The following is a 19716-nucleotide window of genomic DNA, read 5'->3' on the forward strand; positions in this document are numbered from 1 at the left end:
AGAGTTCACCCTCTTGGCAGGGGTCACCTTCCAAAGATCCTTGGTCTTTGCACACAGTTCCCAGCAAACACAACGTGCTTTGCCTTTCCTATGGGGATGCCTTACAAGCATGAATTTCTTCCATCTTTGCCAGAGTTGGCAGCCTAAAATTATTCAGACCCACAAGCCGGAGGGCCAGCCTTCTGGGCTTGCATCCTCAATGTGCTCGGCCTACTCCTTTAGGTATCTGGCTTCCTCCTTCCTTTTTATGACTTTCACCTGGGGCTGAGATATAGTCACCTGACACCTGGCAACTTATTCTTTCTTTTACATTTTCCAGGAACTTTTTTTTAATCGCTCTCACAAAGCTAGCATTCTTTCTCCTCCATATGGCTTTCAGCCAGTGCAGAAACAGTGATGCAGCCTTTAGTTGTCTCAAGGTACTATTATTTAATGATTTGCTGTAATCACCTTATTCTGCGACTATCACCTTCCATATCCTGTCTGCCATTCATTGGTCTATCCTGTTTGCTTAGTATGATTTATCAATAATCCCAGGGGTTACTTTCAATCTTTTGCTAATCACTCATTGTTCCACGATAGGCCCTGCTTTGAATTATCCTCCTTCCTATGTCGTTTCACCTCTTTAGCCATCACCTCTCCCAGGTGTTGTGCTTTTCCATCATTCCCTTCTTGATCGCTCCCCTGCACTCCACCTGTGGTGTGGACTGAGGGTTTAAAACCATGATCCAATATTTTGGAGTCAGGCAGAAGAGGATGCCAGTATTTGCAACTGTGCACCATGCTTAAGCTTCCTGTGGCAGCCCTCAAGTAGGTTGGTAAATGGGTCAGCTCTAAACCAAGGGGTGCAAGATATTTGTGAGACACACTTTCAATTGTGGTGGTTCTAGCTGTGTGTGCCTCTGTTGCTGGAGTACTGGTCCTCCGCCAGTTTGCAGAACCTCTGTACATATCTGCTCTACTGCTACATGAGAGGGAGAGGAAACAGCCACCCACTTTCTAGAATGGCTAAGATGACTTCTACTGCTATGTGGAATTTTGGTACAGATAATGAGGCTAGGTGTTTATCTCTCAGTGGTGGGAGTCTTTGTATCCCTAAGACTTACTAAGCGTGAGAGGTTAGGCAGTAGTGTGGGACTCAGAGAGACTCCTTATCCCCCTTCCAGGCAGCTCATCAAAATGCTTGTGGGCATCACTGTCATCAAAGGAGCCCTAACCGCCATCTATAGAAAGTTATGCAACTGTGCCCTTGTCACAATCCTGCAACTACAGTGAAGGCTAGCTCTAGTTTGAAGGTTGCCACTGAGCAATGGGGTGGACAGTGGAAGGAAGTCTTAGATTTAAGACTGGGAAATAGGGTAGGAGCCTGGGAAGCAAGGGAGACCACCCACTACATGAAGTCAACCCCTGAAGTGGCATACAGTGGATCCTTAAGGACCTGACCAATAATCCCAGCCTCTATGCAGCAGCCAAAAACAGCCCTCCCCTGGAAAAAAGAGGAATAGTATTCTCTCTAAGGAGGATACCTCAGGGGCAACGTGCATGTCTTAGAAGTAAGGCCACGCAAAGCAGCACAGTTTAGAAGCCCAGTCCCGCGTTTAGAGGCTGGTCTCCAGCATAAAGCGTGTCACAAGAACTCAATTTAATTTTTTGAAAACTCTGGGAATGCACAAACTTAGATCAGGATCATTACCTGTGAGGCCAACCGTGAACCAGAGAAATGCCCTGCACATGCTCGCAGCCTGCAGAGGTGACAACACAGCGTTGCTCACCCTTAAAACACTCACCTAATCAAGGTATCTTGGAATACTAATGCTAGATGTGGTAGGGCCGGAACACATATCAGAGATGAAGAGGTTCTTGATGGAATTAGGCAGCCTTCATGATTTATTTATGCCATCAGTCAGCTGGCCAATAATTAACAATTAGCTGCACTGATGGTGGGGTTGTGCCAAATGTCGGAGACCAATTCTTGAACATGCCTAAGCAGTCCTTACAGGTGCCTCGGGATAACACATTATCCCCAGGAAGCCTGTGACCGATAGTATAAAAAGTATCTAGACGTTACGGTAAGTGTGCAGCAGAGCAAAGGAGAGCAGGTTAGAAATTCTAGAGCAGAATTTCAGAGGAAGGAGGATCAAGCAGGCTAGTACAAAGTACTAGGAGGAACATATCACAAGGGAGAAACAAAAGACAGAGAAGTCAGAAAGAAAGAAGGAAAGAGAAAATGAGCAGAAGGAAGGAGAGAAGACAGACCAGAGAAAGGAAAGTGTCAGAAGTGGGATAAGGCGGGGGGAAGAAGGAAAGCAGGAGTTAGTGTGAGGAGGTGTTGGAAAGGAAAGAGAAAGAGTCATTAGCAGGAGGAGGATAAAAATATATGGTAGAAAAGTTCTGGAAAAAGCAAACGAGCCTTGGCCGAGACAGAACGGTTGACAGGGGTGGAACCAAAAGGAAAAGTTGGAAAAGACCCTGATACCATGCTGAGACAATGAAGAGTCTGGTGGTACTATAGCCAAAAACTGGCAGGGCCTAAGATTAAAAGCCATTGAGACAGAAGATCAGACCAGAGAGGGCCTATCCAGAACCCATAGTCTGTATCTGGTGAAATTGGCAAGTCCACAAATACCACCAAGGGACTGTAAGGGTGTCAAAGAAGGAAGATGACACAAGGGTGGAATGGTCCTTACTATCACAAACGTCTAAGAGGCGTCTCCCTACCTCAAAACGAATACTAAGAGGGTCTACTTCTATCCCTCAAACTATATAACTAAACGGTAAACTAATGAAAAGATCCTTCTTTAAAGGAGAATGGCTCCCTTCTCCTTCTTGGAAAATGTTCAAAAGAGTTATTTCCCAAACCAAAATTACCATGGGGAATGATGACTCCTTTTCCCTGGCATGTGGGTTTCCCCCAGGACTGGCACAACGTCACATCCAGCAGAATGGCTTCTTTCTCCTGGTATGGCTCCTTATACTCTTCAATAGAACCAGGGGGAATTACTTCCTTCCCCTGATATCATTTGGTACACTTCACAACAATGCCAGGGCGAATGACACCCTTCCCCTGGTTTTTTTTTAATATTTACTTTCAGTTCAGGACCAAGACAATGCCTCCCTCCTCTAGGTATACCTTGGTACAGTTCAACAAATGGCCAGGAGGAAAGACTCCCTTCTCCTGGTTTCTTTATCAGAACTCTGATGTGATACCAGGAGAATGACTCCCTTCTCCTGGTATGGCTTGATATATTTCTTTCACAATGATTTCAACTCCACGCACACTTTGCCACTTTGACTTGGTCTCAACAAAGTCCCAAATCTTGTCAGGGTCCCAGAACCTTCTCTGATGGTCAGTGCTTCTCCCTTTCACATTGTGATGAGGAGGATTTCTTCTGATTTTTTCTCTCTCTAATTTTGGATCCCAGACCCTACTCTGTTCACGTTACAGTGGGAAAAGGAAAACCACTGACCATCAATTTCCTCTGCTACTTTCCGTCTCTAATTGCGGGTGCCAGACCCTTCTCTGGTGTCCAATGGTCTTAAGGATGCCACTTGGACGAGGAAGCACTCCCCAGATTCTTCCCACGTCATCTTCTCCACTGGGCCTCTGTGCTCCCTTTCACTTTCACGCTGGGTCAGGCACTGCTACAGTTCTTCCAGGGATGGGATTTCTGCTCTGCTGCTAACAGCAACTTCTACTTCAGCTGCAAAGCTCCACAGCATTCTCGAGGATCTCCCACCTTTGCAGTCTCTGCATCTCCGTGGGACCATCGGTCCACCTGGCCAAGGTTATGCCACTGCTCTTCTTTCCAGGTTGGGCAGAGGGGTCTGCTCCTGCAGGGTTCCCGTCTGCTGCGCCACATGCTTCTGTTGGGATTCAAACCTACCGGGTTCCTCGCTCCTCGAAGACAACCTTGTGTATGCCTTCAGTTTAATTTATGTAGGATTGGTCCCGCCTCTGCCTATCATCAACAACTGCAGTATATGCTCACGGGGCACTCTTCATGATGCCGCAAGCCACCTTGTAGCATTACTTAAAGTTGTAATCTTCATACCTCTGATGTTCTTCCGCGTCCTTCCTACTTAGCGTGTTTCATCACTATGACAATAGTACATATGTTTGCTTTCTAAGGAAGGATTAGAGGTGTACTGTAGGACTAGGGAATGTGTGTGAGTAATGGGATTGCCACAGCTGCACCCCAGGTGATCGCCCATTGTCCCGAGAGGGGGAGTCCCTCCCCATGAAGTCCTCCCGCATTAAAAACACCCCAAGGGGATTATTGTGTAGCAGCCTTACCTCCCTAGCCTCATGATAAGGGGCTCTCCCTTGGGGAGAAGTGACAACACTTTGCGAATCATCACATACTCTTCCCCTAATGCTACTGGCTTCCCCATTTCACTCTAAGGGAAATCGGGAAAGGAAATCAACATTTCCCTATTCTTTGCCCTTTCTTTGTTCAACATGAAAACAGAAAGGCTGGAGATCAAGGAACCAGGGTTTCTCTTTAGACAGGTTGAACCAGGTAAGTAGTGAGTGGACGGTAATTAATGTGAATTTTCTTCATGTCAGATAATATTTTAAACAACTAACCACCTATCTGATTGCTAAGACTAATTTGATGGTGGTATAATGTGTTTTCCTTAGGGAGAGCTTCCTACTGATGTATAAAACTGGATGCTCTATCTCATCGTATTCTTGAGATAAAACAGCCCCTACCCCTACCTTGGACGCATCTGTCTGAAGGATGAACTCTATTGAAATTGGGGACTTTTAGGACAGGCTCACTACACAAGAGTTGCTTCAATGTATAAAAGCCAGCATGATCTTTCTGCCATCAGAGTTTTTGTGGCGCCGCATTTTTTCATTTATCAGTGAGGCAAGATATTACAGCCGAGTATTTGGGAATAAACCTCCAGTAATACCCGGTAAGCCCCAAAAAGGCTGTAGTCTTTGGGATAGGAGTCCCCTGTACAACCCAGCACTTGTTTTAACTCGGTTGGACTAGTCCATTTCCCATGAAAAAGCCTAAATACTTTACAGCCAACTGGGCTAAATGGCACTTTTTGGGATTGCCTCAAAGCACGTGTGATCTCATTCAAGTGAAATATCTGCTCCTCCCAGGTCTTGCTGTGGATTACAATATGGTTGAGATAATATGCGCCGCAGAAGTGGAAAAAGGGTCGCAGTATCTAGTCAATCAAGGTTGCTCATGCCCCATGAAGTTCGAAGGGAAGGACTCTGATATAAAATAATCCTCTAGGGGTGGAGAAGGCCATCTTTTCTTTATCCATGGCGTTAAGTGGCACCTGCCAATAGCCCTTGGTTAGATCAATCATGGAGATGCAGACAGCTGATCCCAGCCGATCGATGAGGTCGTCAATCTGAAGCATCGGATAATTGTCGAACTGGGACACAGCATTCAACTTGCGGCAGTCTATACTAAACCTTCATGACTGATCAGGTTTGACCACAAGGACTACTGGAGATGACCATAGACTCTGTGATGGTTCAATTATGTCAGCTTCTAACATTTTCTCCACCTCCCACAGAACTATTTCCTTTCTCGCATCCGGAATTCGATATGGCTTCAGATTAATTACTTTGCCTAGGATTGTGCGAATACAGTTTTTAACATCTTTTACCCGCCCAGGTCAACTACTGAATAAATCGGGGAATTGGTCCAGCAAGTCCTGGATGTCTTCTTGTCGCTTGGGGAGATCAGAAGGAACCAGACTGTATTCAGCCTTTTCATCTGACAATAAGGTGGTCATTAGGACAGAGGAAGATTCCACCAGACCGTCCTTCCACCCCTTTAGGAGGTTGATGTGGTAGATTTGAGTTTTAAGTCTTCTGTCTGTTGGAGCGACCGTATAATTATAAGGACCTGTTTTTTCTAAGATGTCATATGTCCATACCATCGCAAAAGCATGTTGTGCTCTGAGGTGGGTAAGAGAACCAAGACTTTCTGCCCAATAGAAAAAGATTGTGATACTGCCGTTCTATCATAATTGCCCATTTGGCTTTCTTGGTCAGGCACTGCTTCGGTTCTTCCAGGGATGGGGTTTCTGCTCTGCTGCTTCCAGGTGGTTTCTCGTGCTGCTGCCGCCGGGCTCCACTGCGTTCTCGACGATCTCCCACCTTTGCAGTCTCTGTGGGACTTGTCGGTCCATCTGGCCAAGGTTACACCACCACTCTTCTTTCCAGATCGGGCACAGGGGTCTGCTCCTGCAGGGTCCCCGGTTGACTCTTAGTGTCTTGCCAGTGTCTGCTGCTCCACCAGCTTCTGTCGGGATTGAAATCTCCCGGGTTCCTCGCTCCCCGAAGACCACCTCAAGTTGATCTTCAGTTTTCTTTATGTAGGACTGGTCCCGCGTCCGCCTATCATCAACATCTGAAGTGTATGATCGTGGGGCATGCTTCATGATGCCGGTGAGCCACCTCGTGGCAGTACTTGAAGGTGTAATCTTCATACCTCTGATGTTCTTCCTCGTCCTAGTCTTTCTTACTTGGCTGGTTTCAATACTATGACTATATTACATGTTTCTGCTTACTATCAAAGGATTAGAGGTGGAATGTAGGACTAGGGTATGTGTGTGGGCGATGGGACTGCCAGGGCTGCACCACAGGAGGTCCTTCTGCATTAAATAACCCCTAGGGGGACTATTGGGTAGCAGCCTTACCTACCTAGCCTCATGAGAAGGGGCTCTCCCTTGGGGAGAAGTGACGACACCTTGTGAATCATCACTGGACAAATGCCAGCCCAGTGGGTAAGTTGAGAAGTTCTGGTGCAAACTTGGCCTTGGCAAGGGGCCACAACGATGACAGCCTGAAAATGCTTCGAAGACCAACCGGGATGAAATCAACAGTTGCATGTATTGGGAGAGAACATTACCACATAAATGAAGATTAAAGAGCAGTGGTCACTAATGAGCTGTAAGTTACATTGTTTTGGGGCTCTAACAACCAGCCTGACCACAAACTCTACTTTGCCTTTTTTCAGGGTGATGACCCTGACAAAGACTAGTTTGAGCCTTATGAGCATTACCCACACTTATTCAGTTCTACTCTCCCTCAATTTGTCTTTGTGACAGCGCCAGACCGAAGGAACCCTCTCAACCAGAGGTGTGTGGCCTACCATGGCAGCGCCAGAACCTGACCTACCCCTGAAGTAGTGTGTGGGAGTTAAGAGGGTTACCTGTCGCTGGTATGTGGGGGGTCATGTGTTTGCAGTGATTCCAATTACCACATTAGGTGGTCTTCTAGTTCGGCTCTTGAAGACCCGCCTACCCCCAGACATGAAATATGGGGAAGGATCAGTAAAAAAAAATAAAAGTTATTAAAAAAACAAAAAAAACACAGTTTCCGCCTAGTCCCCATTCATTTTCCACAGAGGAAAAAGTCACATTTGTGCTCAAGCACACAGCCCAAACCACAGGACCGAATTGGATCAGGTACGAAACAACTAGGGCAGGAAGCGTTGACTCAAATTCCAGGTTGGGGGGAGTCCTGGGGTTACTGCGTCCAGTAGTTTCAATATTTGACGGAAAAAGGGGTGCCCTCTTTCCCCAAAATTATAAAGATATCTTCCATGGTGAATTGCAGCAGACGGGCTTTTCAGAAATGAAAAAGCTGCCGTTTCTTTTTTTTTTTTCGATGATAGAGATTGCTGTGGCTATACCCACAGCTGCCAGAAAACAAAAAGGCCAAAAAATTCCTTTTGGAAGAAGGACAACGATACAGCGATACAATGGCATCATGCTAGAGGTGGGAGCGGGGAAGATGGCACCATGTGAAATTGGGCAGTTTCGAGGGAGGCTAGAGATGAATTTAAGAGCACAAACATTTCCTTGTAGCCACGGTTATTGAGGTGGATAACCACGGCTACTAGAGAAAACGAGATCTGGAATGTAAGTGCGTCACATGGAACAACAAGGGTTGGAGAGGGCTAGGGATGGAAACATGAGTAGGGGAGTAATGGGAGCATGACAGAAGAAGGGCACCTGTTGAGTTACATTTATTTCATAGTTTTTCCCTGATAACCACGGCTATTGCAGTACACTGCTATTATAGGAAAACATTTTTTAAAAAAAAAGAATAAAAAGTATTTGGACACCTACAGTGAGATGGGAGGTGGACAGTGGATACAGCCGAAGGGCCATGACCAGTGGGCTGGAAGTGTTTAAAAATAATCGCACAAAAAAGTCCAGGCAATTCCACTTTGCTTAGAATTCTTTTTAAAGCTATCGAATTTAGCTGAACTTGCCCTCCAATCACCACTCGATGTCTTTCTTGGGGTGACTAGTCCTAGTAGGAGCTGGTGCGCCACCTATCTAGGATTTGGGGACAGATAGGAGAGACTGCCCCTGAGGGTGTCATGGTATGGATTTTTGATGGTATGATAACCTTTTTGCCAAATGACGGTATACCGTGGTTATCGAGGTATTGCACATGTATTTAACTGCACTTATAAATATTATCTTGCTAAAAAAGGGTACTTATCATCAGAAAGACCCATAACAATAACAGGACAGCACCGACAAGTTGTATTTTTATATCAATTTAGTCTAATTTAATCTGGTGGCCCCATTTAACTTTATCAGACAAAATACAAATTGTGCCCTTCCAACAGTTATGAAAATGTATACAATGGCAGGAAAGTAGAAGTCTCACTTTAATTAGCCCCTCTAATGGTGGATTTGGTCAGAAAGCATGTGTTTTGTTTGTAGTACTAAGGACAGAGACACTGCGCTCATGCTGCAACAGCACCCAAGCAGGGCTCAAGTCGAGGGTACAGGCGGGTGGACAGAGTCCACCCACTTTTTTCAGAGGGTGGACTCAGTCCCCCCCAGCTAAAATGAGAAACATTGAATGCCCTCTTTGAATTTGTGAATTAAAGCCAACCTCGAGATCGAACCACAGAAGTCAGTTTGCACTATATGACCTGATGAAAAACAACCCACTAAAGGTGAAATGTCTCATTTCGGTACTGCAAGTTCCAAGGGAAACATTTGCATTGGTTCTTGGAGTTTAAAACATGCACAAGTTTTAACGTCTTCAAAAACACTATTAGAAGAAAATATCCTCTCTTGGTTTTCTGTGTGTTGATTTTATGAAAGGAATTTTGGGTGGTTATGCAAAGCCAATTTAATGAAATGTACATATTTCACCTTATTATGCTAATTTCTGGCGACGTCACATCCCATTGCGTTTTTTAATGAGCCCTCCCACCCCCCACTTATATTTTTAGCACTTGACCCCTGCACCCAAGGCATTTCAAAGCACGTTCAACTGAAAAACAGTCATACGTGTTGATAATCTGCAAGCTACAGATTGAAGGAGGCTGGTGGTGAATACATATGCACACCTTATTCTACCCTTTGATGTGGGGGATGGCGGGGGGAGACAGTGAACAACACACAGACATTAGTGGCATTCATGGACAAGGTGGCTCATATTAAGCAAACATAATGCTGAACTAGGGAAATATCCCTTTGCAGTATGCATTCGGAATGTTCCGTTATATATAAACTGCACAGCGGCCTTCCCTAACAGAAGTCTTTTTCCTATGTTAGACTGAATTCATTTTTTGTATTCCTTAAAATAAGTGGATTGCATGATCACACGTGTGGTTCGGAGAATGGGGATACAACATTACTGTAACTGAAACCACTTGTACCACATAAAATAATATTTTTCCTCTGGCCTTTTGGATTTGAAAACCTTTAAACTACACCACCACATCAACGCATTTTCACTGTTCACATATGCATATGGAGGCAGGTTTTTCCAGCTGTAAGCAAGGTTTCTGTAAGAGAGCTGCGAAACTGATCTTTGCAGGCTGAGCTAACACTGCCTCGTCATCTCGAGTTGAAGAGGGGCTAGTGAGTGTGAAGAGGGGCTAGTGAGTGTGAAGAGGGGCTAGTGAGTGTGAAGAGGGGCTAGTGAGTGTGAAGAGGGGCTGGTGAGTGTGAAGAGTGGGTAGTGAGTGTGAAGAGCGGCAGCGCTTTGTGCATGCTGCTCAGTCACAGACCATCTTTTTCAAAACCGGCACAGGAGAAAAATGATTAACTAAAATGTTTTGGGACCCCGGGACAGAAGCTGCCTGCCCTACAACACCCCGCTTGTGACGATTCAGAAAGGTTTTCGTTTTAGTAGTGCTGCTATAAAATGTATAGAAGTACGTGACTGACAGAGTGTCACGTGCCCTAACGTCTGGAACAGTCAGCCAAAATAAGCTCTAACAGGTGTTTTTTTAAAGAAATCTTTAGGAAAAATGATATGCTTGCGATTTGTTTTCTAACTAAAAACTGAAATTGTAAGGCGGAGGGTAACATCAAATGCAAAAATATGGTGTTTTTAAATAAAAAAGAAAGTGGTCAAGCAATATATAAGTTCAATTATTAATGTTACTGTCCGCTATTAATGTTTGACTTCTGTGTGCCCTTTTGAAATAGCCTATTGCCTACTGTCAGCTATGTGTGCCCTCCTGACAGACTATTGCCAGCTATTGTGTGCCCTTTTGAAATAGCCTATGGTCAGCTATTGTGTGCCCCCCTTAAACAGCCCACTGCCAACCACTGAATTGCCCTCCTACCTCAGCCCATACGCGACCAGCCTATCCTCACTCATACGCCCCCTGCCTACACCGAGCTAGACCGCATTTTCTACCATTCCTACTTACCTACTACGAAGTGCCTTAACCAGACTCCGGTGGCCCCTTTGTTGTGCCTCACCATACCACGTATTGCCTCAATGATGTCCTTCTCTAAATACGCACCTTGTCCTACCTTGGACAGAAACCACAGACTTTGAGCTAGATTACCCCGCCTTTACGAGCCTTTATGCTATAGTAACAAAGCCTTTAACACCCAACATAAACTTACCTCACGGTACCCTAAGCCATGTCCCAACCTAACTATACCTTGCAACAACACTACTCAACCGAAACTGATTCCAACAAAAATCCAGAATACGCCTAACACAACCATATTATCTGGAGCCTTGATCAATGCCAGATCTTTAGTGGCCCACGCCACTGAAATAGCTGACACCCTTTCCTCTGAAAACCTCGACCTCATGGCTGCACGAAGCAGCAGGTCCAGCACTCTCTCTAGCCATTCCTCAAAACTATCAATTAATCAGAATGGACAGACCCAACAGCAGAGGAGGTGCACTGGCCATTATAGCAAAAACTAACCTTGCTCTAAGACTACTAGCTCAACCTCCCTTCAAATCATGCGAACTGCTTACAGCCAAATTGCCTATCTTTAACAATTTACCTAATATATAGGCCACCTGGCCCCATTGGGACTTTCGAGAAGGATCTATCCAGCCTCTTAGCCAACCAACAACACAAAAGATTCCTCACAAATCCTATTACTAGGCGATTTTAACTTAGGATTCAATGACCCTGATGACAGACCAGCCCAATCCATAGCCACTATGCTAGCTGAACATGGCCTAACACAAACAGTTCTCTCCCAAACACACGATAAACGAAGGACCCTGGACTGGGTCGCTACCTTAAACTGTGATACTACCATCACCAAAATTACCCCCCCAACAATGGAATGACCACTACCTTATAGACTTTGCATTACATTTGAATAAACAAATTACCAAAGAGAAAATTATGGCACCACCTCTACCCACTAGAGCCAAAAACAATATCACTCCAGACAATCTCCTGCCATTGCTACTCCCGACTATCAATGCTCTTCCCAATAACTTGGATCCTGAGCTCCTGGTAGAAAGCTACAATGATGCCATGAAGAAAGCATTAGACAATATTGCGCCTCTAAAGCTACAAAAAAGTAAACAAGCACACCTAAATGCCTGGTTCACCCCCCACTTAAAAGAATTAAGAATGCAAAAAAGGAAACTAGAATCTCAATGTCGACACACCCCATCTGAAGAAAATAAACTGCAACTTAAACATTTTGCTAATCACTACAAAAAAGAAATCCTACTCACAAAAAAAAATCTCTTTAATGAAAGAATCTGTAATGCAAGTTGCAACACCAAGGAACTATTTGCTATCATAAGGTAGCTGGAATCCCCGTACCCTCACCTGACAACATAGCCAAAGACAAACAATGGTGCACCAGCATCCAAAATGCTCTAACAAATAAAATCAAAACACTCCAAACTAAAATCTCCTTAAAAAAAGCATCTCTAACTCCCAACGGGACTCCACTCCTCTCCTCTCCTCTCCAGCCCTACGACAACTAATTTACCAGGCCCTGACCCATTTAAATTTGCAAAAATCTCTATTTTGGAAACCGAAAGGATTATCGCATCCCTCAAATCATCCAATTGTGACGGTGTCAGCTGCCCAGCCCAGCTAATTAAGGATGCAGCAAGGGACATAGCCCCCTTCATAACCAAACTGATCAATACATCCTTCTCTACTAACACTATCCCAAGCAACCTAAAAGAGTCATGGGTTCTACCTCTCCTCAAGAAGCAAACCCTAGACCCCGCTACTCCCACTAACTACAGGCCATGGTACCTTTCCTCCTCAAGATAATAGATAGAGTAGCATACCTACAAATCCAGTACTCTCTTGAATCTAACCAGCTCCTAGGTGCCCGCCAATCAGGGTTTAGACCGCAGCATGGCACAGAGACAACCTTAATTGATCTCAAAGTACAGATGAGCTCAAAGACAAGGGAAACACCGCCATGCTACTCCTCAACCTGTTGGCGGCCTTTATTCTGGTGGATTACACAGTCCTGTGCGAACACCTAGCATCGGCTGCCCACTTTTCAAGCAAGACCATAGCCTGGATCCAATCTTTTTTGGATAACCGCACAATGAGAGTCTTCTCCACACTAGCATCAGCAGACCCTATCAAGATAGTTTGCGGTGTACCCAAAGGTTCTTGCGTCTCGCCAACTCTGTACAATATCTTTACCAAGCCCCTATTTGACAAATTGGATAGACTGGGTGTCACCTACAAAAATTACGCAGATGACACTCAGATCCTCATTCCCCTTTCGGGCAATTTCGACTCTGATATGGCCTTCGTAAACAAAATATATCTCATCATTCAGGCATGGATGGCCACTCACGGCCTATGCCTGAATGAAGATAAAACTGAAATCCTGCTCCTCGGATCCGCTACCAACCTAAAAAAATACTCAGCCCTAACTACACCTCATTTAACATTGATGGCAACATAATTACAGTTGCCAAAGCTGTGAAAACACTAGGTTTCCACCTTTACTCTACCTTAACACTGAAGAAACAAGTGAACTCCTTAGCATCGTCTACTGCCTACACTTGCAAGCTCATTAGGACATGTAGGGCCTTCGTCACCCAAGCCAGCTGCATCATCCTTGCCAACGCCCTAATACTCTCCAAACTTGACTATTGCAATGCCTTGTATCTGGGAGCCAACAAATACATCATTGACAAAATTCAGAATCTCACTTAAAACAGCATCACTTACCTTTAAATGTCTCAACAATGTAGCCCACCCCCCTACTTGGCAGCAAGAATAGTGAGAAAAACATCGACCCGCCCTACCAGAACTACTAACTCCTACTGCCTACAGATACCTAAATTCAGACTGAAAAAAACAGGTGGCAGCAGCTTCCCAGTGAAGGCAGCCCAGTACTGGAATGCTCTCCCACTTGACATTAGAATAGACCAATCCTACAATAGCGTCAGACTGAATATTCTCACATGGCTACACTCTAATGACTCACAAGATTAACCTCTATTCAACCAACACCTATAGATCTTACCCAATCTGACTCTATATATGTATATTCTTTAACTGTTTTGTCGAGACAACTACCTGTAATGTTTCATATGTATCTTGTGCCTCACTCTGTAACTAAGCTTTTAAGTATTCATGTTTTTCTTCTCTCTGTTGCGCCCAGTTACCTTTGGCTTTGGAGCGCCATACAAATTAATAAACAATTAAGTAAAACATTAAATACATGCTAAGCATTTTTGATAAGATCACATGACAAACGAGACACTAAGCATGCAGGCAATAAGCACATATTCAATGATGTACACAGATTTTAGTGTTGAATTTTAGGTAGGTGATTGGTATAAAAGATTCAGCAGTGACGGCTATTTCAGCAGCATGCTGCAGTTTGGTAAGGGGACATCGAACCACAGCAAAAACAGATTCAAATAAACCTGAAAAAATATGCCTAAAAAAAAATCACTGAAATGCGAAACACGTGTTTGCTTTGCACCAATAAAACCCATTAAGTAAATGGATAATATTTATTTTAAGCACCTTACCTAAACATACTCGAACAACCAACAGTTGCCCTTTATGCCAACAAGCATCTATATTTTGACAATAAATATACACGCCACTGATACTTGGCACTTTTTTGGGGTGCTTTTCTCTAACCACTTTCTTGGGCTAGCAACCAATATGGCAGACTGGTTGCTATGGACACACAGAGTTTGATCCACAGCACAGGGACCCATTACCATTCCACCACTATCAAGCCGGTTAACACGCTACAGATATCTTTATGAAAGGAAGACTCTCACAATGTGCATGAATTCTCACATTATCGATTCTATGTTCATGACCCTGTATGTGGTGTCACTTTATTATCACTTTTGATGTCATTAGTCAGTGTCATTGAATCTGTTTCATTGGCACCAATACTTTTTTAACTAGATCCGTACACTCACTTCACAAATATGCACTCCCCACTGTGAAAAATGACAACGCGTGTTCAAGCCTCAGCCCCACCAAGAAATATCAGATGAATGTTTGCATGAGCTGACAAAAAAAGTTAATTCTAACAAAAACTACAACTCTTCACAAACCCCACCAATTAAAAAGAGGAAATATTTCTACCAATGCATAAGCTGTAGGTAGGTCACCTCAATGGAAATGCCATAAGAAATGAATACGAGAATTGCTGTTCATAATGCAGCCGATGAGTCAGGCTTCTCTCCAGCTTCTGCATAGATTGGGTCTCTGTCTTCTTATGGAGGGCACCGCAGACTGTTGTAGGGTGTCCGCTCGACCAAGGACCAGCTTCTCCTGCTCACTTCCTTGTTCCCACTTTTAAATCGACCAGGACTAGGGGTGTCACTGTATTAGTTTTACGACGGTACAATAACCTTCTTGCCAAATGACGGTATATCATGGTTATCGCGGTATAGCAGGTGGAGTTAACTAATCTTAACAAATATTTTCTAAAAAGTCATAAATTGTCAGATTTATCATCACAAACAAAACCAGGCATCCAGGGCCAGAATTGGGCTTTTCAACATACTTTCCACTGAAATGCCACCCCTTGCTTCCACCAAACACAAACATGTGTGGAGAAGAGGAGGGGGGTGGCGGGGGGTTCCCTGCTGCTACTGGCAAAGCAAACTGAATAGTTTTTCTTAAGTGGTCATTTAGGCTTTTAGCTCCCCCACTGGCCACTGGTGAAGATGAACATGTTGCCATCTTGATAACCTGCATGCCACAGATCAATGGAGTCTGATGGTAGTATACGCTTGTGCGCATACACACACGCACACGCACTCTCTCTTTACGTTACAGCCTTAAGTTTACTTGCGGGCCACAAGGTGTTCAGTAATCACGGACATGCTACCCTTTGGTATGGCAGCAGGGAATACCCACAGAGATGAGTAAATTTTGCAGTGTGACTTATTATATGTAAATTCAATGATAGAACCAGGGAAATCCCCCATTGTTATATGTTTAGAAAACATCCATTATAAATATATAAACCCCAAAGCTGCCAACCCAAAGTAAACCCTTTTCCTTCTTGGCACTGTATTTATTCTTCCTATTGCTAACATAGTGATTTTGTGTCAGGCACGTGTGGTTTATGGAATGGCATTAAAAACTGCTCCAACTGAAACTACTTGGCAGACGGCACATCCAACAGTGCAAGACCAAGACTGTGCAGCACTTGCTTACTGCAGCCTTTCCAAATCAGATTGAAAAGCACACTTAACGGTATGAACGGTATACCGGTATAAACAATGTGACGGTTATTATTGTTCAATTCAGTGGTTCACGGTATCTTTAACGGTATACCGTAATACCGTTACATCCCTAACCAGGACTAACAGGCTTCATGCCCAGTTCTCTTCTGATTGAGACCCTTCAGGTCTCCCAGGGTCTGCTGTCTTTGTCCTTCTAGCTCTCCCAAGGACTGACCACACCCAAGGAGAAGAGGACCAGACTTTATCCATTGGCTGGGGGAGGCGCACTCTTTTAAAGGACTTGGGGCGGTACAAAGACGATCCCATAGTCACCCTCACCTAGTCCCCATTAGTGATAAGGGGACTGCCACATGTAAAACCAGAATGCTACTGGCCCTTTAAAAGATGTCCATTGTGACAATGTCACAGTCCTAATGTCCTGAGACGGTTGCATTGGGAGTGCCATGGGCACCCTTTTGAATTCCCAGCAACACAAATGCCCAAGGATCTAGAAAACGCCATTTTTCTAGCACACACAGGATTTGCAGATCTGACTGGATCCGGATTCCCGATTCGGGGGCTTGCTCAAGTCCACAAACCAATAAGAAAAGTCAGCATGCAGCAGTGAATGTTTGTTGAGCTGCAAATATATGCACATAGTTATAAATATTACAAAAACGGGGGGAAGAAAGAAAGAGCACCCCAGATACTTTCTAATTATGCATAGCCTCTCAACCTGTACACAGGCAGCATAGGCAAGCTGACAACCATGCCCCCCACACTCCTAGAGCCACAGAAGAATCCAAAACAGTTGCTGACCCTCATATGACCGTAGGCAGCCCCCGTAGAAAACCACATGACATTATGTGCACTGCCCAATCAGGAGACAGACCAGCCCCCGCCACCCAAGTGCAAGCAATGATGAAAAGCAATCCCTGTAAGGGCTGGTGCCTTTTAAAATCCAGTCGTCTTCTCCTTGGGTGTTGCCTGTCTTTGGGAGAGCTAGGACAACGAAGACAGCAGACATGGGAGACCCAAAGTGTTGATACTTGGAAAGATGGAGCCTTGAAAACAGATACTGGTGTGTGGTACAGTGAGAGACATGCGGGGAGAGCTGCATTTAGAGAAAAGAGATTTAGTGAAGTCTGAGGAGGGGAAAGCCCTTTGTGAAAGAACAAAAACACCTTCAAGAGAAGAAGGATACAGTGTTGGAGAAGGAGGTGGGGTTGTAGTGAAGGATACAGAGTGAGTGTTTGTGGGCTGCAACAGAGGGATACCACCTGAGAGAAGTAGATGAGAGAGATATCTGAAACAAAGGAGAGGGCGGTAGTACAGGAGGGAGATATTAGAAAGGTGACAGAAAAGAATATTGTTGTATGGAAAGGGCCAGGAGAGAACAGCTTGCAGAAAGGGAGATTCTGAATGTTGAAGGAGATAAACTGGGACGATGCTGGGAAGCAAGAGAAATCAAGTACCAATGAGCTACTAGATTGAGTCGTAAGGAACAAGAAGACAAGCATCACCAAAAACAGGAATTGTGGCAAGCACTGAACGAAGAGGATGGACTCACAGTAGGAGGAACAAGCCCATGACATGGTGTCAAGGAGTTCCAGGGCCAGATGTTGAATTGAAAGGGGCATAAATCAGAACCCCAGTGAAAGGAAATGATTATGCTTTCATAAACTTCCCAGCAAGAAAAGAAGAAATAGAAACCCAATCAATTCACTCTCTCCCTACCCTGAAAGACACACAAACACTGTTTCTACAGCTTGGCGGAGACACAGCAACATCACAGAGCCTATAAGAAGAATTGTAGGAGGGCATATTCCAATATCCATATGAGACAAGTCGGAGGATGTTGCTTTCCGACTGTGCTGGTGAAGAAACCCGATTTTTGTGGATTGGAGCATGATGTGTATCAATGCCTCCAATGCCCCACATTTCAAAGAATGCTTCAAACAGTATATATATTTCAATAACAGAACATCCAGAGTAAGGGGTAGAAGAACACATGACGGGTACCAATTGAAAATCTACAACTAAAGAAAGTCTTCTCAATAAGACTGTCAGGATGAGCTAAGCTAAATGGTGAAACAAAGGTTAGTTTGGAGACTTTGTTTAATTCCATAACCTCCTGGCTACCTTAATCAAACTAAGTTCCAATGTTTTGGGCCAAAGCAAACAGTTCATATATCTACTCTTTAAAATCTGTCCCTATTGTACTGCAACAAAACAGAATGGTACCTCTACGGAGATGTAGGTAGCGGTTAATACCACTCTGTTATGCCTTCCAGGCCTCCTGGTTTTCACACTGCTTTTCCCAACCTTTCCCAGGATTCAGGCTTTGCAAAACTCGTTTAGGCTTCCATAAGCCTTCTCACAATCACTTATGGGCCTCTTCCAGCCCTTCGATTCTTCAGGTTTTATGTCACTCTCTCATAGGAGATGGTCCTGTTTGGACATCAGGTCCCTCCTGCACATTGGCTCTTCCAGGATCTAGATTTACAGTATGTCACTCCTGGACCTTGGTACTCTTGGGATTCTCAACAGTTCCTCCTGGACCTAGGTTACACCATAATTCACAAGCTGTCTCTTCTGAGAACTTGTATTTCAGGATTCAAAATAGGTCTCTTTTCAGACCCTCGCTTTCAGGATTCACAACATGTCTCTTCCCAGACCTTGGCCTTCAGGATTCATAACAGGTCTCATACAAGACCTTGGATTTATTGGGTATTCCCCCCTTCTGCCAACTGGGTCAGGATCTTTTCAGGTAGCCTATATTCTCCTGACATGGGCCTCAGGTCTCCCATAGGGGTCGCTGGTGAGAAACATTTGGCTCTGGCTTTCAAATTCCCCAAAGTTCTTGGGAGGGGCTATGGGCTTTTGTATCCTTCTGGCCAGCCTTACTACTCCTGGGCTTCCAAGGCGAAGAAGCTCTTTGGGCTTGCACTGCCTTCTTACAAGGAGCAGTCCTTCCAGTAGTCCTGCTTCAGCAGTCTTGCCAGGTAGCAAGGGAGCATCAGCAAGTACATCTCCTTTACAGAGTCCAAAAATTTGACTCAAGATTCACAGCCTCTTATTGCTGTGGGGTTCTGCTGCTCTTTCTAACGCTGTTTTGGATCGATTATTTCCCCTTGTATGAGTCTCTGAGATTGATTATTCCCTTATCTATCCTTAACACCTCTCATTGAGATATTGTTGATTTGGGTCTGGCATTGGTTCATTACCCCATAGCTCTTATTACAATCAATGAAGGCTGCAATGTTTCAAAAGGTGGCTGCGGCAGTTTCACTGTGTGTCCTATCTGGCAGGAGTGTGTCAAGAAGTAAACAGTGGAGTGTGCCGCCACAAACAATTCTCTTCTTGAATCCTTACATGTGAGAAGGGAGCGTCACTTCCCTAAGGTTTGCAGAGTCCCCCAGGTTGTTGTCATCCCAAACTGCCTACGATACCGCTTCTCTGGGAAAATTGCAAGCCCGTCTGGCAGGGTTTTGAGATCATGTCATTGGGTCCTGCTCCCCTACCTGGATTTTAATCTGAAATCTGAGCTGTTGGCCTACTAGATACTATAGCGTTACCCTTCCTATCCCAAAAGACCTCTGTATACTGTACTGAGCTCAAAGCCACGCCCCAGGCATAAATTACCTCAGGACATCGAGGGAGGCATGACCAAAAGAATGGGGAGGATAGACCATGCCTTGGTGGGAGTATTGGTGCCGCAGGATTCCACCTCATCCACACTTGGGGAGGAACATCAGGTGGCAGCCGGGCCAATTGAGTTCCAG

The 19716-nt window shown here is 44.7% G+C and overlaps 1 protein-coding gene across 2 annotated transcripts in view; it reads right to left on the reverse strand.

The window, feature by feature from the left end:
• The window catches only part of SUSD1 (sushi domain containing 1), a 1292988-nt gene that overhangs the window by 474385 nt on the left and 798887 nt on the right, over positions 1 to 19716 (reverse strand). The gene's annotated exons all lie outside the window — the stretch shown is intronic.

This window comes from Ambystoma mexicanum, chromosome 6q, assembly GCF_040938575.1.
Source record: "Ambystoma mexicanum isolate Mex_15411 chromosome 6q, UKY_AmexF1_1, whole genome shotgun sequence".
Taxonomy (NCBI): Eukaryota; Metazoa; Chordata; class Amphibia; order Caudata; family Ambystomatidae; genus Ambystoma; species Ambystoma mexicanum.